The sequence below is a fragment of the Eschrichtius robustus genome, chromosome 2, assembly GCF_028021215.1.
Source record: "Eschrichtius robustus isolate mEscRob2 chromosome 2, mEscRob2.pri, whole genome shotgun sequence".
Classification (NCBI taxonomy): Eukaryota; Metazoa; Chordata; class Mammalia; order Artiodactyla; family Eschrichtiidae; genus Eschrichtius; species Eschrichtius robustus.
The window spans coordinates 8,270,095-8,296,714 of record NC_090825.1 but is presented as its reverse complement, the minus strand read 5'-3'; positions in this window follow the sequence as shown (position 1 = coordinate 8,296,714).

Below are 26,620 nucleotides of genomic sequence, written 5' to 3'. Positions count from 1 at the left end.
GTTTTATTTCTTGACCTAGGTAATGGTTACGTGGATGTTTTACTTCTTGATAATTCATTGAAATGCATACATAAGCCTTGTAATGTCGCCATCTGTGTGTTTAACTGCAATAAAAGAACTTATTTCAAAAATATAAATAATGTTATATATTTTAAGTTAGTAAAAAGGTAGGTACCATCCTCAGTTTTCTTAATATCATTTCTCTATGAGAAACCAGTTCTTTGATACTGCTCATAATTTTATTGATGTTTCTTCCCCAAAATACTTTTCCTTATTTATTTGCAGATGGATTTTCAAATGACCACTTTGCTAGTTTTGTTAGAAAGAATTCTAACCTGTGTTTTATATTTCATATGCATTTATTACACCAACGCCTCCCTTCCTTAAAAGGTTAATTTACTGCCATGTCATCCTTCCCCTGCCCTAAGCTTTTCTGACTCATTGACACGTGTTCTTCTCCCACATAAATTTTCAGTTGATCAAATCATTCTTTTTCTCTTAAAGGATGAATTTACATTTTAATTGGAGGCTGCAGAGAACTATTGATGAAACTGTACCTTCTCATACTTGAGCTTCTTTTTTCCCTGACTTATACCATTTGTAGTTCAATTTCTTGAAACATCCAAACTTAACAACACCACGTAACTGAAAAATGTTTGATCAGTGTCAATTAGAGCAGTACTGCAGAAACAAAGTTATGGTATATTATAGCAAGAGATTGCATCCTGTTACACTAAATAATTTGTGTTTGTGTTTTGCCTACAGTGATATCTACATAAAGCAAATGAAAGGAATTAATACTGTCTCTAGTTAGCCAAGTCAGCAGTCTTTGAATTTCAAAGTGATCACAAATTTTGTATTTTTAACCAAACGGCTGCACTTATATTTAACTTTTCTTCAAAAAAAGAAATTATAACTTCATAATGATTATCAAAAAATCAAAATTTCATTGAATATCTGTAATTTATTCAACATTGGAGAGGCAGTAGCTTGTATAGATGGAAACAGGGGCTCAGGATCAGACTGCTGGGGTTTGAATCCTGACCCCTGTATCAACTGAGTGACCTTTGGTGAGTCATTTATCCTTTTGGTACCTTAGTTTCTTTGTCTGTAAAAAAATGTCATTGTGAAGATGAAAAGAGTTATCCATGTACATGGCCTCTCTGCCTGGTACACAGTAGGTACTCAGTACACGCTAGTTGTATTGCTGGTTTTGTTGCCATTGTTACATCTGTGTTGCAACTGGTGAACTATTATTTAGGACTGAGAGTGAATGTCAGTTTAAAATGTAAAGCCATTTTTCTTGTGTAACAAGGATCCATGTGACAACAAAAAGCACAATTTGAATGATAGGGAATGTAGAAAAAGAAATGATTTTTTTTTTTAAATACAGCTATTTTCTAGAAAAAGGTCAAAGTTATTTGGAGCTAAGGTTTAAATAAGGGTTATTAGCTGAGAGAGAGAAATTAAGGTTGGTGAGAGTGCCTACTGTTGATTGCCAGGCTGACAGCATAATAATAGTTGTGGTGACAGGACAGACAGAATCTAACCATTATGATTCCTGTGGAATGATACCTTAGTAACCAATAATAGTGATTTTTGTCTCAACAATTAAGATGAAAATGTATCACATTAGATATTCCACTATGTTTATTCTAAGTACATGAGAAAACCTAAGTGCCTCAGAGCTGCCCAGTAAGGACCAGAAGAGCTCCCAGCTGACCCATAGACTCAAGAGAAATAAAAGTACCATTTATGCCATTGAGTTTTTGGTGCAGCTTGTTACAAAGCAATAGCTAGCTGACACAATCAATTTTACCTGAAAGGGCTGAGAAGCTTTGTCTTTAAATATTAGTGACATGTTCTCAAGGTCCTCAATCTTTCTAATCTCTGTTACTAAATACATGATGTCAACAACATCAGTGCAAAATATGCTTTCAGATTCCCCAGTCTGGTCTTCTAGTTGGTCCCTCATTTGAGCCTGACTTGAATTTTATCTGGCAAATGGTATCTCTGGTGATGGACTTGGTATCAGCCTCTCCTTGTCTACAACCTGCCTTTATTTCGTAGGCAGACTTCATCCTTATCTGCCTCTGAACTCTCAATGTCTGATCTTGGGTTGGCCTCCACTTCTGACTTTGCTACCCCAGCATTGGCCCTGGTAGCTAGAAGGAGACTGTGTTGTCATCTACACCAGTGGTGGTCCTTAACTGGGGGCACTTTTGGCACCCAGCAGATGTGTGGCAATGTCTGGAGACATTTTTGTCTGTCACCACTGGGGGAGGTGGGACTATTGGCATCTAGTGGATAGAAGCTATGGGTGCTGCTCAACATTCTACAATGTATAAGAGAGCCCCCCTACAACAAAGAATTATCAGTAACGCTGAGATCAAGAAACCCTGGTCTAGATCTGTCACAGAGAATGGGTCCCTCAACAGTGAAGTCTCTAATCTCCAACAGCTGCCCTGGGGTGCCCACCTCTCTGTGTTCCAGCTCTTCTCATAGCAAGTCTCAGCAGCAAAGTTGCTCACTCTCTGATAAACTGTGATTTATCCAACTGAGCCAAAATTCCTCAAAAAGCAGGTGTCTTCCCCAGAGATTCTATGAGAGTCTTTTCATGATCATGACCCCAGTTTCTACCTTAACCAGCTCCAGGACATATAACAATACCAAAATTATTCAGAAACGAATCCATGATTTCGTAATCTGGAACCTTCATAAAAATCCTTAAAGAAGATAAACAATTCTTCTCTTTTAATTATATTTTAAGTTTGACTGAACTTTGCAACTTGTGCTTTCAAACACAATAGTAGCTTCCTCCAATGAGGCCCAGGTTTGTGGAATTTGAGTTTATTAAGCATGCTTTCTTCAGGGGACTATGGTTTTGTCTTCATCGCTGATAAAGAAAAAACTAACCCAAACTTGATGAGGAATATCTCTGCCCCAGAATAGAGACAGGGACATCCTGGTTATCTGTTTCTCTATCAGGTATAAACAGTAGGCTCCACTGATATGGAGCGTCTGATAATTTAGCAAAAGAATGCACCAGGCAACATCTTGACCACATCAAAGAGATGGCTCACACAGACAGAGAGAGAAAGCTGTAGCTACTTCTCTGTACAATTTGACCTTACCACTCCTGGAACTTGTGTTGTATTCCTAGCTGACATAATCTAGTTTGTATACAGCAATCATGTCCTTATCAATCAGAGAAGTAGAACCACAACAGCGGTATGAAGTATGGGGATGCTGTTAAAACCTTCTGTGCTACTTGTTGCCATGGTAACCGGTTTCTGCTTTGAGCGCTGAGCATGAAGTTGCTGTAGGTCCACCTGAATGACAATTGGAAAGCTGCATGTAGAAGGGCATAGAGACAAACTGGAGCACCCAAGGATGAAGAGCAGGACCCTGGGAGGGAAAAATGGAACGTGCAGATGTCGTTCGCTGTCTCCATCAGTGCCGTGGACAGACACACCCTCTGCTACAGAGCTACACGTGTGCCGGTGCCACGCTTCAGACAAGCTGAAGAAGACCTCGTGGCCTGTGAGATCAATATTACTGAATTTTCCTTTTGTCTCAGACTGCTATATGGCTTGTTCCTGCACTGTGACCCCTCCTGTCTATTTAATATTGAGATAATTTGTTCACTGTATATTTTTCTGCCTTCATTTAAAAAATCACATTAATACAGTATCTATCTTGATTATTGGGTTTTTTGATTCCCCCTTAAATTGTGTGCCCTGAGGCCAGTGCCTCACTCAATTCACCCCAGTCTCTCCCTGCTTGTGGAACCTGGAGAGCTGCCCCATACCACCAAGGTCAGCCAACTGGTCAGTGACAATGTCTGTGAGCTGCCACGATGCCTGGAGCCCCGCGTGGACCTTCAGAGCTTAAAAAGACATAGCTACTACTTCACTTCTGCATTCCAAATCTCATGCAAAATGTCCCCTGTGGCCAGCACCAACCCAGGACCACACAGGGATGGGAACCTGGGAAATGTGCTTTAAGCTTAGTTTAGTTGACACAGGTCAAAATCACTAGAACATTCCAACGTGTTGCATGATTTTATTCTTCTTTGTGGTAGGTGTTGATGAGTGTCTCTAGGTTCCAAAAGTTTCTCTAAAAATGCATTCACAGGATGCCCAATGGCTCTTCGTGTCCCTACCCTGACACAGTTACTATGTTTGGAACCCGTTGTAACTAACATTCTTATAGCTGTAAACCAAGAAAGATGATGTAGCCACGTGAGCTAAGTAAAAACGACCCCAAACTAAAGACAATTAGCTTTGAAAGGCTTGTATTGTCTAAGTGATCAGACAGCACTGCTTCGTTGCAAGGGTTCTCGGTCCATGTCCAAATGCTGTCGGATTCTATCTGTTAGATGGCCAGTTCTGTTTGGATGCTTATGCATGTTGAGTCTCATCAAGTAGCTCAAGGCGCTAATGAGCGAAAGTCTTCTGATGATCATGACCTATCCTCCTGGAACCACCCTCCATGGCAGGGTCCCATGGGCGGTGGTGCCGGGCATGGGGTGAAGTATCTAAAAGAAACTCTCCCACCGAAGCGGAGGAATGTTGAGGAAGCTCCGGGTGTTCCAGGAGCTTAATGCCCGGGACGCAGTTCAAGATGAAGCATTTTATATTGCATTCTACTCTCTGCCGAATGCTATGATGCTACAGTGACTGTGTTTGTTTTCCGAACCTACGAATTGACTGAGAGCTCCCCAATGACTCGTGTTCCCCACACATGATAGTCCAACTGACTCCCGTTACTGGCTTTCAGTGGAGCCATTTTAGTAGATTGTGTCTAATTCTGGTGGAGGGAAAGAGCAGCCACAAGCTATAACATGTCCTCCTCCTCTGGTTTCTTCCCCCAGCGAAATTTTGATCCACTTTTCCATTAGGAGGCAAATGACAGCTGAGTTCAGAGTCCTTTTCTTTTCTCTAACCTGTGATCAGAACTTGAAAGACATGATATTCTATTGATGTTCTGTTTTGGGGAGGGGGGAAGGAGGTGACTTACAGAAAAAAAAAAAAAAGGAGGAAAAAGAAAGAACAACTTTTACACTTTTATCTCAGAGGCAAATTCATGCTGAGTTCCGATATATTAACTGGTTCCCAGACAGAAATTTGAAAATACTTCCAGCTGTTTAATTTGTCGGCTCTATCGAGAAAGTAAATGCATGTCAGCCATTCACCCAGAGGACAGCAGTTAATACTCTGACACAGGCCAGATGGCCCTGAACAGTGTGTCGACGAGGTGACACCACCAATGACAGGATCAGTTCCTGGATGTACTTCTCAATGTGTTAATCAGGAGATTGCATGTGTGTATTTTAATACCTGTGGTCACTTGCTATTCAAAAAGTACAAAGAATGGGAGTCTGGGATTGACATATACACACTACTATATTTAAAATAGATAACCAACAAGGCCCTACTGTGTAACACAGGGAACTCTGCTCAGTGTTCTGTAATAACCTAAATGGGAAAAGAATTTGAAAAAGAATAGATACAGGTATATATATAATGGAATCACTTTGTTGTACACCTGAAACTAACACAACATTGTTAATCGACTATATTCCAATATAAAATAAAAATTTAAAAAAACCCAAAAAGTACAAAGAATTGAAAAGGTGAAAGAGGCATATTTTGCATATATGTTGAATTTTATTCACAAGGGTAATATTAAAACTTACTGGTAGGTTGAAACTGTTTCTAAAATCTCTTCTATATCAGGAAAGAGGGAAGGAGAGGGGTTAATTGACAGTAGAAAACACAGATTGGGGAGGAAACCCAAATATTTTCTACAAAAATAAGAATGCTTGAGTTCAACCCTCTTGAACAGTGGGTTTCAAGAGAGGCCAGTTACAAAAATATAAAGAAACCTCTGTGTTAAATAGTCATTTCAGGAGGAGTTTAACATCTGAGTAAATATATTAGAGTTGGGAGCATTTGTGAACTGTGGTTTCATGTTCCTGTCTGAGGAGTTGAGCAGAAATTTGGAGGAAGGACATTAAATATGTGTTTCGGGAACTCTATATTCCTTGTGGCATGTGTAGACACATTTGGGAGTAATCTGTATCCTGGGATTGGTGGTGTCTTTGTTCTCTTCCTTTACCTGAATAAACGCTGTGGAATTGAACACGTGTGAGTGCTCAAACTGACACATTTCAGGACAAAGAATATTCTTTATGATCTCTGCAACTCTACAACCTCCCTTTGTTTTTCCGTCACCTCCCAGTTTTGAAGTTTCTTGTGCAGCTGTTGTCACCATCTCTTTCAGTCCCTCCTGGGAAGCTGGATCCATAACTTTTAAAATTAAGAAGTCATTATAGTGCTATGATTTGCATTTTTAGGTTAGCTTTTTCCATCTGCTTTCCATAAAAGATACTTCTGCAAAGTAAATTTGGCAAGGTTTTATTTAATAATATTTTTAAAAACCTACCAGGAAAGGAAATGTTCATTACACACAGAACGGGAGAAAGACTATGCTACTGAGATGTGACAGATTTCGCTTTAGGACTAGATAGAATGTTCCATGGGGCTCCTGTGAAGACTGGATTTCCTAGCCAAATGTGCAAGAGAACAATTACAGACTTCAACAGTTATAAGTACAGAAAAAGGAGATGGACAGATCTGGAGTTCTCATTTTAACAATAACATAAAGAAGTGAATGCAGGAATAATCTCATTACTCTAAGCTACGCCTCGCCATGTCTTCTCAACTCAGCGACCCCACTGGCTCACCCTTTCAGGACATTTAATGCATATTTGAACCCCTTGCACATCTTTTGGTTTGTCACCTCTTTCCTCCTGCACTTCTCAGAGGCCCGCTTCCTCCAGCAGGTAACTGGCTCCCATGACTCCTAGATCCTTGTCCTTCTGGAGTTGTCCAGGCAGGAAAGGGTCCTTCCCCACTTGTGTCTGCTCTTCCCTGGTTGCTGGGTTTCTGAGCAGCCCCGGATCCCTGGATATGCTGCTGCTTTCTCTGTGGGACTCAGCAGACTGCTTGAAGTACGACAGCGCTCCTCTTTTCAACCTGGTGTCTCAAGTTCCCCAGCTGCGCCCACACCTGCTTATGCAAATGTCTTTCCTGAAGAGATGGGGCAATTTAAGATGGGAATTACAACGCAGAAATGGACAGGTTAAACCTAGGTGCAAGTAGGACAGTCTCCAGAGGTCTATGAGAAGCATTTAAGGGATGAAACCCTTTCCAACGAAGTTCCCCATAAACTCTCTCCCACAAGACTTACCTGCCCCCCTGTCCAGTGTGTCAGTCATTAAAAATCTCTTTTTTTCCCCTAACCTATCACAAAGGAATTGCTCCTCACTTTTGGGGACTCCTCACATTCCCCTTTCACACGCATCCTTCTCCCGTCCGAGCAGTCCTCACTCTGAGACATTGAGTAGTGGCTAACACCACAGCATCAGCAGGATGGCCAATGCTGGCCCCCGATGCACTCAGTCCCCCTCTTCCCCGCAAAGCCTGAAACAGTTCTGGGGGAAGGCTGTGGGATTTCACACTAGATGATGGGCCGCTGAGAGCACAGACCTTCGGTGGCTCCCACACTACTGTGAGTGCCTGCATGTTGTTCCTTTCCTACTTGACGGAATGCGCCAGACTCGCAAGTGTGTCTCCCAAGGACCAACGCCCTTTCTCAGGCACTGAATAGTCCAGATGTGAAGTTGCAAGTTGACAGCACAGGGGCTGGATTCAGGTGACAACCTTATTCAATGTGGCTGTCACGGAGTTATGAAAATATCTGAATTTGAATGCCTGTTCGTAGGACCTCCCCTTTCCAAGTCACCATGTCCTCACCACTCCCTGTTGCCTCCTGCTCGCTCTCTCTTTATTTGAGCTGCCTGATTCCTAAAGTCATCTGAATTTGTGATCAAATGGAGGATGGAAAGGATGGCTAACTGCTAATTTTCAAAATGCATCCCCCTCCATGAAGTCTGTAAAAGCATTGTTATGCACGGTAGGTCTTCTTGCCCTTGTTTGGACTTCCCAGCTTCAGAGAAGAGCCACACCTCCCTTCGTAGCACCTCCCTTAGCACAAGAGGAAATGTTCTGGAAGTATTATTACTGTACAGATGCCAATAAACTTGGGTCTGAAGCATAAGGTCCTTCTCCTTGAAATTGATTGATTTGGCTTGAAGATGGGAAGTTGATAGAATCACATAAAAGGTAAGATCAGTGTATAACCTTCAGAGATCTTACACCTTGACTTAGAAATGGAAAAAGAGAGGTTGAGGGAGATTGAACGATTTGCTCAGACAGAGTGGAAACGGCATCTATGCCCAGATCTCTTGACTCCAAGTCTGCAACTTTCACCTCTGTATCAAGAAAGTCCTCCGGCGATGCTGAACATCTTTTCATGTGCCTGTTGGCCATCTGTATGCCTTCTTTGGAAAAATGTTTATTCAGGTCTTCTGCCCATTTTTAATTGGGTTGTTTGTTTTTTGATATTGAACTGTAGGAGGTGTTTATATATTTTGGATATTAAATTGTTATTGGTCATATTTGCAAATATTTTCTCCCACTCAGTAGGTTGTCTTTTTGTTTTGTTGAAGGTTTCCTTTGCTGGGCAAAAGCTTTTAAGTTTAATTAGGTCCCATTTATTTATTTTTGCTTTTATTTATTTTGCCTTAAGCGATAGATCAAAAAATATTGCTATGATGAGATATTATGTCACATCTGTCAGAATGGCTATCATCAAAAAGACTGCAAATAACAAATGTTGGCAAGAATGTGGAGAAAAGGGAGCCTTGGTACACTGTTGGTGGAAATTTAAATTTGTGCAGCTACTATGGAAAAGAGTATGGAGGTTCCTCAAAAAGCTAAAAATAAAACTAACATATGAACCAGTAATTCCACTCCTGGTATATATCTGAAGAAAACAAAAACACTAATTCAAAAAGATACATGCACCCCAATGTTCATAGTAGCATTCTTTACAATTACCAAGATATAGAAGCAACCTAAGTGTCCATCAGCAGACGAATGGATAAAGAAGATGTGATCTATCTCTTTCTCTTTCTATCTATCATCTATCTATCTACATATACACACAATGGAATATTGCCCAGCTGTGGAAAAGAAGCAAGTTCTGCAATTTGCAACAGTGTGGATGGATCGAGAGAGTATTATGCTTAGTGAAATAAGTCAGACAGAGAAAGACAAATACTCTATGTTATCACTTATATGTGGAACCTAAAAAATAAAACAAATGAATGTATATAAAAAAACAAAAACAGACTCACAGATATAGACAACGAACTAGTGGTTACCAGTGGGGAGAGGGAAGGTGGGGAGGGACAAGATAAGGGTATGGGAGTAAGAAATACAAACTACTATGCATAAAATAGATAAGCTACAATGATATATAGTACAGCCCAGAGTGTAAATATAGCCATTATTTTGTAATAACTTTAAATGGAGTATAATCTATAAAAATATTGAATCGCTATGTTGTAAACCTAAAACTAATATAGTATTGTAAATCAACTATACATACTTTGATTAAAAAAAGAGAAAGTCCTCTAGTGTGGGGTCTTAGATGAACCCAGCTTAACTTTGGAACAGGCATAAAAATAATTTTAAAAGGAAGAGGAAAAAAAATCCTATGGCAGTTATGTCCTGCAGCTTGAAGAAGGTAGCAGAGATGAGGTCTTAGTAGGACTTTGAGATTCCACTCTGGCCTTAAAGGTCTGACTCAGAGCATGAAACAGGATCCCAGAATCTCCACCTGAGGGATAAATGCTGGGCAGTCAGTGAAGAGAAATAAGGTTATTTCTCCACTTTTAGATTTTGCAGATTTTTAAAAAGACAATCACAACAGTAGTTTTTCCTGATCAACCTAATGTTGCCAACATCTCACTTTGCCATATAGGATACTGAATATAAAACAAAGTAAAACTAGTACCATCTACTATCTCTATCATTTTACAAGATAAAGGACTTTTTTAAAACCAAAGAAGTAGGATGGGCATAATCTCAAAGTGGGAACAGTCCTTCCAAAGAAATATAGTTGGCAAGTTTATACCAACAAGGTAAGAAAAATAAAGGATTTTAATGCAGAGAAAATGCATTATACAACTTTACGTTGTATATTTTGCTTTTACAATAATTTTGTCAGTTTGGGAAGATATATTTGATGCTGTGAAATCAAGTGACCCTTAGTTACCCAACTCATTCCATGTGATGCTTTGTTTTTATCACAGTTGACACTGAGAATTGGGCTGGTATGGAGTTTTGATAATATTTTACATATGTGGAATATTTTCTGCAGTCTGAGAGGAAGTTAAAACCAGTCTATTTTTTCCAGTGGCTTCTCTCACTTTCCCTGTGCAGGACCAGGAGAAAGCAGGCCAGATGCTTAGTTGCATGGGCTCCAAGGGGGTCATTTAGGATTGCCAGTCTGAGGTCCCCAGCGTCCATCACAGACAAAGAATATACCCGAGAGGGACCCCGGTGCCCAGGGAAGGATGGTCAGTGGGTGGCACAAGTCTGGTACAGTGGGTGAGGCCTGGGGCTCAGAGATGGACTCCCAGGTTGATGCCAAGACCTCTACTTGTTAGTTTCAAACTCAGGACAGGTTACCTAACCTGAATTCTTTATTTCCTTGTTCGTAAAGTGAAAATCAGAATAGTCCTACCTCATTGGGCTATTGTGGTATCTTTGAAGTTCTTAGGACCACTCTTGACGTGCCATACACCCTCAAAAGACAGTTGCAGTTATTACAAGGCCAGAACATTACCTGACAGATTAATGATTAATGGAATAAATGGATGACCTAATGATAACAGGGCACCGGTGAATTTTAGGATTAGATGTGCTGTTTCTTCAAGTCAGTTATGCGTCCGACAGTGCGATTATCATCTGTTGCTTGCATATATTATTTCCCCAGCTTAATTAACAAATCATTTCTTCATGTGCTAGAATTAAACTATTTAATTAATTTACCTAAATCATCTTTGGTTAGTGGCCTAGGGGGCGGGATGAATTTACAGGTGAAATTTAATTTCTGGACATATTGGTATTTGTCTGCATTCACATATCATGTTTCAATTTTAGATAGAAAATCCCAAAGTTGTCATAAGGGCCTTGGAAAATAAAAAGTGTGAGGGCCATTTGGAAGTACTTGATTGAGTATCTAATTCCAGCCTACTCTTTCTGCTACCCAAAGTGATGGGTGGTTAGAGACTGGACTAAGGCTTTTGATTTTTGAATGATTATTATTGGTTTTGTACTGTCTTGAGCAACAGGCTTTCTCAAAGGGGAAAATTATGAAAATTAGAACTTGTCGTCATAGATATGATTCTCTCTTTGCTAGTGTGAACTACTTTGGAGAAGTCATCCTCCCATCAAGCTAATGGTGACAGTCTAGAAAATAAAAAGTTAAACGGCTGGGTGTGAATTACATTGCTATGTCTATTTGCCGATCACTGTACCATCACTGAGCTCTCTGAATTACATGGAGCCTTTTGGGAAAATTGCAGGAAATATTTTCTTGTTTTTTAAGGCCACAATACTGTAAAAAGTGTTTATAAGCATGGAAGCAAAAATAATATATATAAATAAAGGTACTTTTGTTGACTTAGAAAAAAAGACTATGTATTATATTAGTATATTTACATACACAGATATAACTTTATTATATAATAAAATCTATACTTTTGAAGTTGGCAATGAGTCAAGATTATTTGCAATCACTTTATTCCTATTGGTTTTCTTTTTCTGCCCTGAGCCTATGTCCATATTGGAGATTTGCTCTTTGATCATTGTGTTTGTTAACAATAGACAAATTATGACACTTTGGTTGAATTTCCCATTTCCTAGGATATATTTATTTTGTGGTGGGCAGGGAGCATGTCTTGTACACATTAAAAAGCTCAGTGGTAACTAGTGCAGCCACTTACCCACAGAAAAATTTTGACAGTTGTTAAAATGAATACCAGTTATCCTTGGACTGTCCTCCTTTGTCTGGGCACCATTTGGAGCAGAGGGAGAATTTCAGGAGGCACCTTTTCACACATGAAGAGAGGAAAGTCCTGGGGTAAAATTTCTCCTGTGGACACTATGGGTCTCAATGAACACGCTCCCCGAGGCCAAGTCTGAGCAGTGGGGGAGGCAAGGGAGGGGTTCTCTGTGATTGCTCTGGCGAGCCCGGGCTCGGGTCCTGTGTCTGTGTCCAGGGATGCAATTGGGCCAGGCAGAGCGGACACTGTGGTGAGATTTGAGATGTGCCAGGAAGTCATTCTTCACCCAAACCTTCCTGTGAGTAGTAATTGTGACATTGACTATAGGAAAATTGATGCTGATGTGAATGCAACCAACTTCTGAAACAGCAGCTGTTAACTATTCTCTGGACAACCTTGGAAAGGACGTGGTCAAACAGACACTCCCTGAGAGCCTCTCCTCCGCCCACCCTGTAATCATCAAGAGTTGTCTGGGGAAGAGATTTTGCCCTGGCTACTGGGGTCTTTAACTGGCTTCCTTATCATAATTCCTTCCTTTTAAAGATTTCCTCTCATAATCCGTTTTGCTCACATTCCCCTGATGTCCCCTGGAACTTGAATCTGGCTCTTGTCTCTTGCTCTCAAGAAAGGAAAGTGCTTACCAGCTGCTCTCTTGAGAGCTAACAGGGACAGACATGTCCAGAGCCTTAATCATTCGAACCCCGCATCCTTCAGCAAAACTCTAGAAATGCTAGTTCTTTTATTTCGTTAGATTCTCCTGGTAGTTAGGTTTTCAAATGAATGCTGTTTGAAGAAAATTAATACCCTGCATTTTAAATTAGCTTAGTTCCTGTGCATTTTCTATTGTGGTTTTCCATAGGCATAGTGACTTTGACATGGCCGTTTCTCCCTGCAGTGTGCATTTCATCCTCTCATCCGTTCTGTCTTTATGGAGAATATCCACGGAGCTGTCAAAATGTAGCCTAAGCATCCCCTCCTCCATCTTCTGGGAGATCTGACCACTTCCCCTTTTGAGCACTCATCGTATGTCCTGACTTTGTTCTGTATTCACATTTATCATTCTTTATGGTACTTATTTATTTCTATGTCTGCCACTATTTACTGGATGGGTTCCATGTGTTAACTATCTTCATATCCCTGGTGTCTAACAGGATGTGTGTAGTAGATGCTCAACAAAGTCTTATTGTCTGAACCCAGAAATTGAAAGGATTGTGGACAGAGAGGAGACACACTATGCGATAGCTAGGATTAAAAAGTTTAAGTGGAGGCACAAAAAAAGTGAAAAGTGTAGGTGAAGAGGAGGTGCTGAGAGGCAAAGCAGTTGGTTTGTTTTTAATAGGAATCTTGGAATCACCCAGCATTTGGGGTAACTCTGATTTATCTGAGAGATAAGTAGGCTGTTCAGCATCCAGTTTTAGAGCCTGAAAGGAAGATCGAGACCACAGCTGTAAATGTGTGAGTGCTCTGTACATAGGAGGCATTTGAAGCTGTAGGTGTGGATAAGAGTTCCCAGGTAGAAAATATATCATGAGAAGAGTAGAGGGCCCAGGAATCTAAAATCATGTGCTTGCAAGTTTGTCAGAGGAAGAGAGTAAGAAGTAAACCCCATGACAAATGATCAGTAAAAGGCAATGCAGTCATGTTTCCAGAAAGATGGATGGTCAACAATGTTAGTGCTGTTGAAAGATCAAATGAGAACCAAAGAAATACCTGGTAGAACAATGAATAAATAATAGGTCAAGTAAGATAAAGAGTACCTCGAACTTAATCTATCCGAATCTGAAATCATTTTTGTTCCCAACTCAACTGGTCTGTGTTCAGAGGTCTCCAAGACCACTGCCAGGGTTTGGGGATTCCCTAGAAGGACGCACAAGACTCAGCATATAGTCATACTCATGGTTGTGATTAATTATGGAGAAAAAGGATCCTGGTCACAGGTAGAAAAGGAAAAGGCATATGGGGTGAATTCTGTGGGAAACTAGGTGAAAGCTTTCAAGAGTCCTCTTCCAAATGGATTCACAAAGTATGCACTTAATGCACCCTAAAAATGGGTTATGACAACATGTGCGAAATGTTGCCAACAAGGGAAACTCATTAGAGCTTTAGTACCCAGGGTTTTGGCTGGTCACATTGGCACCCTCTGTCTGGCATGTACTCAAATTCCAAACTCCCAGAAGGAAAGCAGATGTTCAGCACAAACCAATAGTTATTACAAAATGTTTAGGCACAGTGAGATACTCTTATCAGTAATGACAGGAGCCCTCCAGAAGTCAAGTTCTCAGACTCCAGCCAAGGGGTAAACTTGGATAGCAGTCAGGCCTACTATGTTAACTCTTTACTGCAGAGTCCTTTTCTAGAATCCCTTGTCTTGGTGAATGACACTATCACCAATTCTCTTAAGCAAGTCAGAAACCTAAGCATCTTCCTAAGCCAACTTTGGCTGACTGTGTGGTTTTAGATCCATGGGGAATAGTGAGAAAAGCTATAACACACATGCACACACATATACATATATATGTTTGAAGGCTTCAAAGAGATACAAAGACAGTGAGAATTTCTGGGGCTAAGATACAGAAAAAATGAGAACTAAAGAGAGGTGTTTGGCATCTGCAGTTGCTTTTGCCCAGAAAGCAAATGCAAAATCAGAAAACAAATGTGGCATCTGAGAAGTTAAGATTCTGAGCAAAGCTTTTGGTAGTGTCACAAGGCTGAAGAGTCAAAAACTGTAGTGAAGGACCTTTTAAGAAGAAGAAGAAGTCCTATAATTGCTCCAGGTTTTTGGTTATTACACGAAAGGCTTGCACCCTCAGAGTAAGGCTAAACTGAAAACATCCCATAACTCACAAAGACTGAAAAACAACTCCCAACCAGCTTAGTCCTAGACAAGAAAAAGATGATCTGCCAGAGGAAAAATTAAACACACTTGGGAGGGTAATAACCTTATCCAAAGCCTTGAATTGTCTCTACAATTTTTCATACACATTTGGCACGCATTAAAAAAAAAATCCAGGTATACAAAAAGACTTGACCCAAAACTAGAGAAAAAAAGAAGTTATATAAACATACCTTTAGACAGTAAAAAATTGGAGTTATTGTACATGAACACTAAATGTCTATAATTAATATGTTCAAGAAATAAAATTGAAAGATGAGGAATTTCAGTAGAGAATTAGAAACCATAAAAAGATTCAAATTGAAATCGTATAATGGAAAAATAAAAATAAATAAAATTGAGATATTAATTGATGGGCATAACATCATATTTGGGTGAACTGGAAACAAGCTGTAGAATATATCCAGACTAAATCACAGAAGGACAAAAGACTAAATATAAAGAAAAGAAGAAACATATGAGACATAATGAAAAGATGTAATTGTAGTTCCAGAAAAAGAGAAGAAAGAAAATGAACAGAAGCAATATTTGAAGAAATAGTGGTCAAGAGTTTTTCAAAACTTTGGAAGGACAGAAAGCTTCAAAATCAAGGCCTATGAGCCTCAACAGAATTAAGATGAAGAAAATCAAGCTTTAAACACATCACTGTAATTTCTGAATACCAAAGACAAAGGAAATTTTAAAAGCATTCAGAGGTGTTGAAAAGGCAGAGGACTTTGAAACAGCAAGACCAACAACTGACTTCTGATGGGAAACAATGGGAGTCACAAGACTATTGAACAATTCCTTCAAAGTGATGAAAGAAAATAACTGTGAACCTAGAATGCTTTACTCAGCAAAATAATCTTAAAATATGAAGGTGAAATAAAAACACTTTCAGAGAAGCAAAAATGAAGAATACTTTCCAAAAACACATGAAGGGAGTTCTTCAGTCAGGAGGAAAATGATCCCAGATGCAGATATAGAATGCTGAAAGGAAGACTAACAGAAAATGGAAATGGAATTGACTATAAAAACAACAAAAATAACATATCAAGATGTTTAACAGTACGTGTTAATTACAAACATGAGAAGAAAAGCACAAGTTTTGGAAGCTGAGTAAATGGAGAGTATTAAGTACTAAGTGCACTTCATTGCATTATGAATCCACAGGTACAGTGGGAAACAATCATTCACGATCACTGACCTTGTTTTACTGATGTTTACATCCTGCTTGTCCCTTGAATCTCTGTCCTTCTCTCTATTCCTCCACCCACATCTAGTCCAGGCTGTAGACGATCTCTCTTTCCTGGAAGACTGCAGCCACACCCACTGGCCTCCCCACTTTCCGTCTGCAACTCCTGCAGTCTGTTCTCCACCAGTAGCCAGAGTGATCCTCCGACAGTCTAAGTGATTCTGTCTCCATAATCACTTCTCTCTGGTCCAGATCCTGCTCTTCCTTCACCGCCTGGATGTGGTCATTCCTGCAATGCTCCCTGACCTGAGGAAGGGGGAAGGTATGCAGATTCCTACTCTTTGCTGAGCTGCCACAGCCCCTGGCTGGTGCCCTTGTGATCACAGCCCCAAGCTGGTTCCTTGATCACAGGGCAGTTTGGCATCCCTCTCTTCTTTTGTAGCAGGGCCCTCCTGTGGGTCTCAGACTGAAGTTTCCTTCTTCTATCTGTGCCCTATCACTTTCCATCCTTCTGGAATCCCTCAATTGCTTGTTCAACAAGGAATGCCTTTCTTCTTTACCATTACATTAACGGGTTAAGTTTTTAAATGTATAGGAACTGGGTGATGATGTGAAGGTTGTAAGATAGGCAACTTCACATTCCAGAAAAGGATGGGAAACTTCTACAGAGGCTTCCTCTTTTCATGAGGTGGGGAAAATATGCTCCATCTCTTGCCTCTCTCTCCTACACACATGGTGTGCCACTCACTCAGACAGAGTAGGGCTCCCTGGCTGCTCCTTCAGGTGTATGTTCCAGCACAACTGAGGGTCTGTGCCTGCCACCCTGAGGAAGGCTCAGCAGGACAGGGGTTCCCTCTTCCTATCGCCAGGAGGAATTTTCCTTAGCTTGTTTTGTTCTAGTTCAGACTGGTGGATCCAGATGTCTTTAGCTGTGTGGGTAGTAAGAGTCAGGTTTTGAATAGAACACCCTTGTTTGGCCTCAGTTCTAGGCCATGTTCTCTAACTGAGCGTTTACTAGAAAACCCACTTCTCTCCTGGTTACTGGGGACTTGCTCAGCCATTAATTGGGTTCAGACCATGGACTCTATTTGGCTAACTGTCCTTTGAACACATTCTTTATGGTCCAGAACTTTGGAAGGAGAGGAATGTGTTCATACTGGTCCTTAAATACCAACATCACCATCAAAGTGACATGTGATTGCTGTTTATATGATCATCTTCATAGCTTGCTCTTATGTCTTGGGCAGTACTGAGTCCTGAGCACTGAGAACAATCTACCATGAGTCAAGAAACATGGGATTAGCTCCTAGCACCAAGAAGAAAGGTCAGTGACCATCTTTGGGCCTCAGCTGCTCTCTGTGTGAAATGAGAGACTAGGTCAGCGATGCCTACTTCAGAATCTTGTTGGGGAGATAGTGCTTGGTTTGAAAAGCATATTTAATATTGTAGTATATATTTATATTGGGGGAAATTTTTTCATTGTTTCTATTTTTTTTTTCTTCTGCTGGTGTCTGGTTGTCAGCTGTGTGATATGATCTTGCATGGTTTGCTGCAAGGACAGCACTATACTCCATCAGCTGGGTGTGGATGCTACAGTTTCTGAGGGCCTGGTCCCTCATCTGGCCATAGGGCATGCGGGGGATGTCTGATGGGTCAATCATACTCTGGGTATTCGTATTGGCCTCAGCAGGCTGGCTAGAACCTCTGTCCCTGTTTTCACTCATTTCTTCTCTGGTCTAAAATCCTTATGTCTGATGAAATCATCCTTAACCATTGGGGCTTAGAGACCTCTTCATCACCCTCTACCTCTCACTAAGCTTGCTTCCATTGTTCCCATTACATACTCTATACAATATGAAACTCTAAAGCCTACTGGCTTCTCAGGATGTAGAGCAAGGCAGAGGTGGGGTAGAGCTGGGAGCCAGCATCTTTTGAGGGCATGCACATTTATTGTGCTTATTAAAAGGTATAGTTTTTAAATAAGTCTAAGAGAAAGATGGACTGCACACCTGCTAAGACCCCTCCTATTGTAATGTATTGAATTCTTTTTTATTTTATTAATTAATGTAATTTAATTTAATTTTGGGAAGAATACTTAACATGAGATCTACTGTCTTTACAAAATTTTAAGTCTACAATATAGGTACAACGTTTTAGGCAGATCTCTAAAGCTTATTCATCTTGCTTAACTGAAACTTTATGACCACTGATTAGTGACTTCTCATTTTTCCAATCCCCCAACTCCTGGAAACCATCATTCCATTTTTTGATTCAATGAGCTTGACTACTTCAGATACTTCCTGTAAGTGGAATCGTGCAGCATTTATCTTCCTATGACTGGCTTGTTTCACTTAGTACAATGTCCTCAAATTTCATCCACATAAAACATTGCAGAATTTCCTTCTTTTTAAAGACTGAATAGTATTCCATCGTATATATATATATATAACACAGTCTCTTTATCCATTCATCTGCTGATGGACTTTGAAGTTGTTTCCATATTGTGGCTATTGTGAATAATGCTGCAATGACCATGGGAGTGCAGATATCTTTTTGAGATCTTCTTTCTTTTAATTGAGGTATAACTGACATTTAGCATTACAGTAGTTTCAGGTGTACAATATAATGGTTCAATATTTGTATACATTGTGAAATGGTCACCACAATAGGTCTAGTTAATATCTATCACAGTTTAAAAAATTTTTTTCTTGTGGCAAAACCTTGTAAGATTTACTCTCCTAGCAAACATGCAATTACTAGCTATATTATTAACGATAATCACCATGCTGTACATCACATCCCCATGACTTACTTCTTTTATAACTGGAAGCTTATATCTTTTGACCCCCTTCACCCATTTTGCCCATTCCCCACCTCCTGTCTCTGGCAATCATCAATCTGTTCTCTGTATCCATGGCCTTAGTTTTTTTTTTTGTTTGTTTGTTTCTGTTTTTAGATTCTACCTATAAGTGAGATCATATGGTATTTGTTTTTCTTTGTCTGACTTATTTCACTTAGCATAATGACCTCAAAGTCCATCCTGCCTATCACAGATGGTAATATTTCCTTCTTTTTTATGGCTGAACAATATTCCATTGTATATATATACCACAACTCCTTTATCCAGTCACCCACCAATGGACACTTAGGATGTTTCCATATCTTTAGTTATTGTAAATAATGCTTTAATGAACATGGGGTTCATATATTTTTTCCAATTAGTATTTTCATTTTCTTTGGATAAATACCCAGAAGTGAAATTGTTGGATCATATGGCAGTTCAATTTTTAATTTTTTGAGGAACCTCCATACTGTTCTCCATAGTGGCTGCACCAATTTCCATTCCCACCAACAGTGCATGAGGGTTCCCTTTTCTCCTCATTCTCAACAACACTTGTTGTTTTTTGTCTTTTTAGTAATAGCCATTCTAATAGGTGTGAGGTGATATTGTGGTTTTGATTTGCATTTCCCCAATGGTTAGTGATGTTGAGCATCTTTTCAAGTACGTATTGGTCATCTGTATGTCATCTTTGGGAAAATGTCTATTCAGGTCCTCTGCCTAATTTTTAATTGGATTTTGTTGTTGTTGTTATTGAGTTGTATGAGTTCTTTATAAATTTTGGATATTAACCCATTATCAGATACATGGTTTGCAAATATATTCTCCCATTCAGCAGGTTGCTTTTGAGATCCTTGATTTCAATTCATTTGGGTAAATGTCCAGCAATGGAACTGCTAGATTATTTATTTGGTAGTTCTATTTTTAATTTTTTGAGGAACCTGAATACTGTTTTCCATAATGGCTGCCCCATTTTTCTTCTAGTGGATTCTTTATGAACTTACTTATGCCTTGGAATAGCGGGTTCAGTGACAAAACATATGCAGAAGAGTCTGCAGTCTGATGCATTGAAGGTGCTCTGTCAGACTTATTCAATACTTCTCTTCCTCCCCGATGGTTTTTCTACAGATGAGGACAACAGAGCAAGTTGCCCACAAACTGAAGGTTCTAGCTCTCTGCCTCGTGTCAGGCTTAGATCTAACTTTGAGTTTTAACAGCAGCAAAATTTGACCTCAAAGCACAAACCTCTAGTCTTTTAGCTGGAGATGGATGCAGCAAATATAAGACAGTAAGAAATGAGTTGAAAAATTGACTCATTTTTTAGACTTAAAGTTTCTTGTTTTTAGCAAGTAAAATGGACTTGAAGGAACCTATTTGCTTCTAATGGATTTGCCAGTCCCTCCTGGTAATCAGATTGCACGGGGCCTGCTCTCCTTTATCATCTGGTAGTCATTTTCAGAGCTAGTGAGACACCACGGGGGATTGCCTCTGGCAGGCAGTTCTCTGTTTGATTTGCACCATTTGTCCGTGTGCATTTTTATGCATTTGAGGAACGCACATCACATCATCACTGAGCTTGATTCTTTCCATCATGCCTAAGTGTGTGTTAGCTCTGGGGTGAGGACCCCACATGCCTGGCTGCCCTGGAATGTGGCCCAGCAAGTATTTTGTAGCAATGCTTCAGGCTGCATTAGGGCCAGCAAAGGAACTGAGATAAGCACTACTTCCCTGTGCAAACCCACTCTCTCCTCCTAAGTTTAGGAGGGGAGGAAAGAATCCCTGCATGAGAGTACAGGATGTGCAATGGTATCATGCCCACTGCTGGACGCACACCCATTCTGTGCCGTTCTGCAGCTACTTTGCTCCCACCCACTCCTGAGAACAAATGCACTCTACTGCTGTGTCTGGAGTCTCATTTCCTTCCTTTGGTGCCAACTTGGTTCTGTGTGAACTGAGCAAGGTTAACCCCAGACAAAACTTTGAAACAAGTTCCTTTTCTTCACCACCACCAACCCAAACAATATCTTCCAGTCCTCTGTGAAGACAGCACACCATTTCATTGGCCAAATACTTCTTTAGCAGCTACTATATGCCTGGAATTGTTCCAGACCATTGATTTGCCTCAATGATCCAAACAGACAAAATCACTGCCCTTAGAGGGTTTATATTCTGACAGTGACACAGGCATGAATGCAGGCCAGTCAAAAGTTCAGATGACCAGAGGGGACAGTCAGTAAAATAATGAGTGGTGTGAGCTAGTGTAAACCTAAAGGAGTGGTGGGGACTGTGGCCACCTGGAGAGGGAAAGTGCACCTGCTCTTCTGCAGGAATGTTGGCCCTTTGCATCTCATCTTGAGAGAAACTGGAAATCTGAATGTATAACATGTAAAATCTCTGGTTTCTTAAATGTTGGTAACTAGCTCAAAAGTTTTAAAAACATTATCAATCCCTAAATCCAAAACCAGACAAACAACAAAAACAAAAAATCGTCTTTGCCAGATTCTATCCATCGCAGTCAGTTTGTGACTTCTGTGCTGTAGGTTAAGCAGTTAAAATGGGCTTTTTAATTTCAAGTGACCAATAGATTAGGGAACATAGTTCTTGAGAGGCAGCTGCTCAGGTCTGTCTCCTGCTACAGGAGACATAAGTGACCAATGGTCCGCTTTATTAACTCCCCTTCTTATCCACTCCCACAGTTATACCAAAGCCACCCTTGCTGCAGGCTGCAACCAGCCAATGACTGGGCATGGCTGGGTACTAAAGCACGATGCAGACTCCTCCAATGGGCGACTTTGGCTCAGGATTGCCCATAGGCTTGGCCAAATTTGGTTCTTCCTGCAGCTGAGGTTCTTGCTCCCCAGTCTTTTTTCCTTCCTTCTCTCCTTCCAGAGTATCAGACCTACATTGCAGTCTCAAAGTCTTCCTGCCTTCTCCTTCTCTCTCCTAATAAATCCCTTGCACATCGAATATTCAGCAGACCCAAACTAACACAAGGTACCACAAGTTCTGATTGAAAGGGAGTCTCCTTTCTAATTCTGGTTCCTCCTTAGCTTGTTATTTCCTATTGTTTTGTTTTGTTTTGTTTTTCCTGGCTTGTTACTCGGTGCCTCAGATAGTTTCAAAGGCGCCCAGAGGCTGGGGAGATGAGCTGCAGGGCAAGGAGATGGGCTGGAATTCAAGCGGGTGGGGAGGAGAGTGGAGCTTGGCAATGACAAAGTTCCGAGGGTGGAGGCAGCACAGGCTAAGAGGTTAGGGTAGACAGGTCTGGACAGTGGGCTGCGATGGTGGGTGGTGTCTTTCCTGCAGAGGGCAGTGAAGGACTTTCCCAATAACCAGCTTTGCCGTCTGATTCCTCAAAGGTTCAACTGAATGTTTTCGTATAGTTACAGAGCAAAGAGGTCATGGTCTCCCCTTTATTATTTCTTCTTTGGCTTCCTTTCCTGTCCGTCTCTTCTCCTTCTTATCCTTGTCATCACTCCCCTCCCTTAACACTTAAAACACACACTCAAACACAGGTGAGCGCACACACCACGCACACACACACCACACAGACACACACACACACACACTTCCAACTTAGGTCTCCAGAAGTTCACAGCCTGCCAGATAAGACATTAGACTGGGGGTGTTACACAACAGGATTGTTGACTTGATATTTTATAACAATGCACTTGGTACTTTTAGCTCCTTTATACTGATGTTTCCAATCCATTTTTATTTGTTCAGTTTTTCACTGAATCCTGTGAGAGGTAAGAAACATTGTCCTTGCCATGATGATGGTGATGCAGACTTGAACCCACTCACTCTAGTACTCAGGGGTCTTCGTCCAGACAGTGTAAAGACTTGTCGATGCATGTTTGTTGACAGTAGCTGGAGTAATATATTCAGTTCTGTGGAAGAAATAACCAGCCACTGAAGTTTCTAATGGGCAGCTTTCATCCAGTCCCTCAGCATTGCTTTGCCTGTGAGTGTGAGTGACTCAGGACAGAACTGCTTTGAAACCAAAACAACGGACCCCCCCCCCCCCCCCGCAAGTCACTTAGGTTCTAAGAGATCTGTGGCTTGTAGGGAGCAGAATGCAATAATCAATGGGACACTCTAAGCAAAACCATCTGGGGCTCTTACATCAACTTGAAAAAAATGCACCTTCGAAAGAGTGCTGAATTTTCAGTTCTTAAATGAGGATGAACCTACTCTATGAGAAAGAAAATGTGGTTTATAAGTGAAATACATCCACTGGTGGGCAGAAAGTTCTTGTGCTTATTTTTAATGCCTTAAGCTTTTTCTTTCTACAGACTAACATCTCCCACCATTCTGTATCTTTGCTTTTATTTGATTTCTGCCATAGCTTTCTTTCTCGGCTACCTTGACCATGTGGTGAATCCAGCCCAGGTTAGAGAGGATTAGAGGTATACTTTGGGGGCCAAGGGGAGTGGCTGACCTAAGACCCAGGGTGCTGCTAAGTGAGGGTTTAATTGTCCCCGACAGACGGGAAAAGACCATTATAATGGAAAGTTTCTTGAGCTGGTAGGGAATTAGTAAAAAAAAAAAAAAAATCATTTAAGAAAAGACTGTTATTGTTCTTGCATCTGACACTTTAAACATAGCTATTGAACTCGCCTACTTCTTCTTGGTGACTGAGACAGGAAAACCAGCAGCCAACACCACTTCATAAACCCAATTGTGCAAGATTTTCCATGGCTTACCTGCTACCTACCAATTCTTGTTTTCATTTTTGAAGTCTGAGACTTCCTAGAGACATTACCTGTTGTCAATTATTTTTCTTGGTTTTATTGTGAAATATAACACATACAGAAAGTGCTTACAGTTGACATGAACTGCTGTTTGATGAACACTTATAAAGCAAACAACCCCATAACGGCCACACCGTCGAAGATAGAGGGGCTTACCAGGCTCCAAATTTCCTTCTCAGATCTATTGCTTGTCCAGGGGCTAACCCTTGTCCTAGTATTTTCAGTAATCATACCCTTGCTTTTTAAAAGTATTTTTGTCTCTTATAAATGCATCGCTAAACAATATAATTGAGATCATCCCGTTCTTGAACTAAACATAAATGGAATCAGAGTGAACGTGTTCTTTCATCTGACTTCTTTTACTCAATACTGTTTGTGAGCTTCATAAAGATGTTATATGTGGCCGTCATTCATACATTTTTATTATTATAGAGTATTCTATCCAATGACTGTATCACCATTTAAAAATAATTCAAATGACTTTTGTCGGACATTTAGATTGCTTTCATTTCAGCCTTGATACACATATCTGAGTTAACACAGTAGAAGTCCCTCTGGGTTGATACCGAGAAAAATATTGCTGGGTCCCATGATATATTTATCTCCAACTTTATTAGATAATGCAGGTTGTTTTACAAAGTATTTATACCATTTACACTCCCATCAGCAGTGTATAGGCTTCCCCTTTGCTGCAAGAAGAAATTTGGACCCACACAAAGATACAAGGGATGCACACATAGAGAAAAGACCATGTGAAGAGGCAGCAAGAAGGAGACCATCTGCAAGCCAAGGAGAGAGGCCTCAGAGGAAGCCAGCCCTGCTGGCACTGTGATTTTGGACTTCCAGCCTCCAGAACTGTGAGTAAATAAATTTCTGTTATTTAGGCCACCCAGTCTGAGGTATTTTGCTGTGGTAGCCTAAGAAGACTAATACAGTATTGAAGATATTCTCATACATGATCATCTAAAAATTTTATATTTTTGGTCTTGGCATTTAGCATTTAAATTAAACTGAAATTTATCTCTGTTTGTAGTGTGAAGCAAGGGTTCAATTTCATTTTTTTCCCCTTAATGGATACCTAATTAGCTCTGAGCAGTTTACTGAAAAGTTCATCTTCAGTCACTTATCTGCAACGCCACCCCTTTCACTGATCTAATATCCACATAAACATGTGTATGTTTTTAGGCCATATATTCGGTTTCATTTGTCAGTTTGCCTGTGTCTGCACCGAGACCAATTTGTCTTCATCACCTAAGATTTATAACAAGTCCTCATATCTGGTAGAGCAAGTCTAAAGCCCCTGTTCTCCATCAGTGTCTTGGCTACCCTTGGGCCTTTGCATCATCCTATATGTTTTAAAATCAGCTTTTCAATTCCCACACATGTCCACATACACATTAACCTGCTGGTATTTTGATAGGGATTGCATTTAGTGTATAATTAATTTGAAGAATTGACATTTTAAAAATCTTTAAAATACTGAATATTTTATTCCACGAACATGATAAATTAATTTATTCAAGTCTTAATGTCTTTCACTAAAATTTATTGATTTCCTCTGAAGAGGTCTTGAACATAATTTGTTATATTTATTCTTTATATTTTTATATTTTTGATGTTACTGTCAATGGTATCATTTTTAAGGTTTTACTTATTGTTTATTGTAATGCATATTTCCAAATATACATAAAATTATTATTTCTTATGTATGCAAAATTGATATTTTACAACTTTATTGAGGTGTAATTGAAGCATGATAAGCTATATTTAAAGTCCACAATTTGATCTGTTTTAACACGTATATACCCATGAAACCATTACCACAATCGTGGTAAACATTCTACCAACCCCACAAGTTTCCTTGTGCTCCTTTGGAAGCCATCTCTTCCTCTGTCCTGTCCTCATGCTACCACTTACGTGCTTATTGGCCACTTGTATAGCTGGTCCCCAACTTACGATGGTTCAACTTGTGATTTTTTGACTTTATGAGGGTGCAAAAGTGACACACATTCCATAGAAATTATACTTTGAACTCTGAATTTTGATCCTTTCCAGGGCTAGTGATGTGTGGTGTGGTACTCTCTTGTGATGCTGGGCAGTGGCAGTAGCCACAGCTCCCAGTCAACGACGCAGTACACTTACACCATTCTGTACCCAGACAACAATTCTGTTTCTCATTTTCAGTGTAGTATTCAATCAGTTACATGAGATACTCAACACGTTACTGTACAGTAGGCTTTGTGTTAGGTAATGTCACCCAACTGTAGGCTAACAACCTAACTGTTCCTTGCATGTTTAAGTTTTTCTGGGCTAAACCATGATGTTTGGTGCATTAGGTGTATTAAATGCATTTTTGACTTATGATATTTTCAACTTACTGTGGGTTTATCAGGAAGTAACCCCATCGTAAGTCAAGGAAGATCTTTACTTTTTCTTTGATAAAGAATAAGTCTTTCGCCCATTTAAAAAATTGTGTTCTTTGTCTCCGTACTGACTTGGAGTGGTTCTGTACATGTTTCTTGGACAAGTCCTCTGTCAGATACACATGTTCCCAATATTGTCTTCAGCTCTGTTGTCTTTTCGTTTTAAAATTACATCTGTCCAAGAACAAAAGTTTTAAGTTTAAATAAATTCCAATTTATCATTTTTTTCCTTTTCTATTTTATGCTTTTTGAGTTCCATCTCAGAAATCTTTGCCTTCTATAGGGTCACAAAAATTTTCTGCTATTTTTTCTTTTAGAAATGTTATAGTTTAGGTTTTACTCTTTGCCTATGATCTATTTTGAGTTAATTTTTATAAATGATGTGAAGTAAGGGTTGGGGGTATTATTATTATTATTTTTTTTCTATATGGATACCCATTTGATCCAGCATCATTTGTTGAAGACTTTCCCTTCCATACTGAATTGCCTTAAAAAATTTGTCAAAAATTTATTGACCATATGTTTGTGGATCTGTTTCTGCACTCACTAGT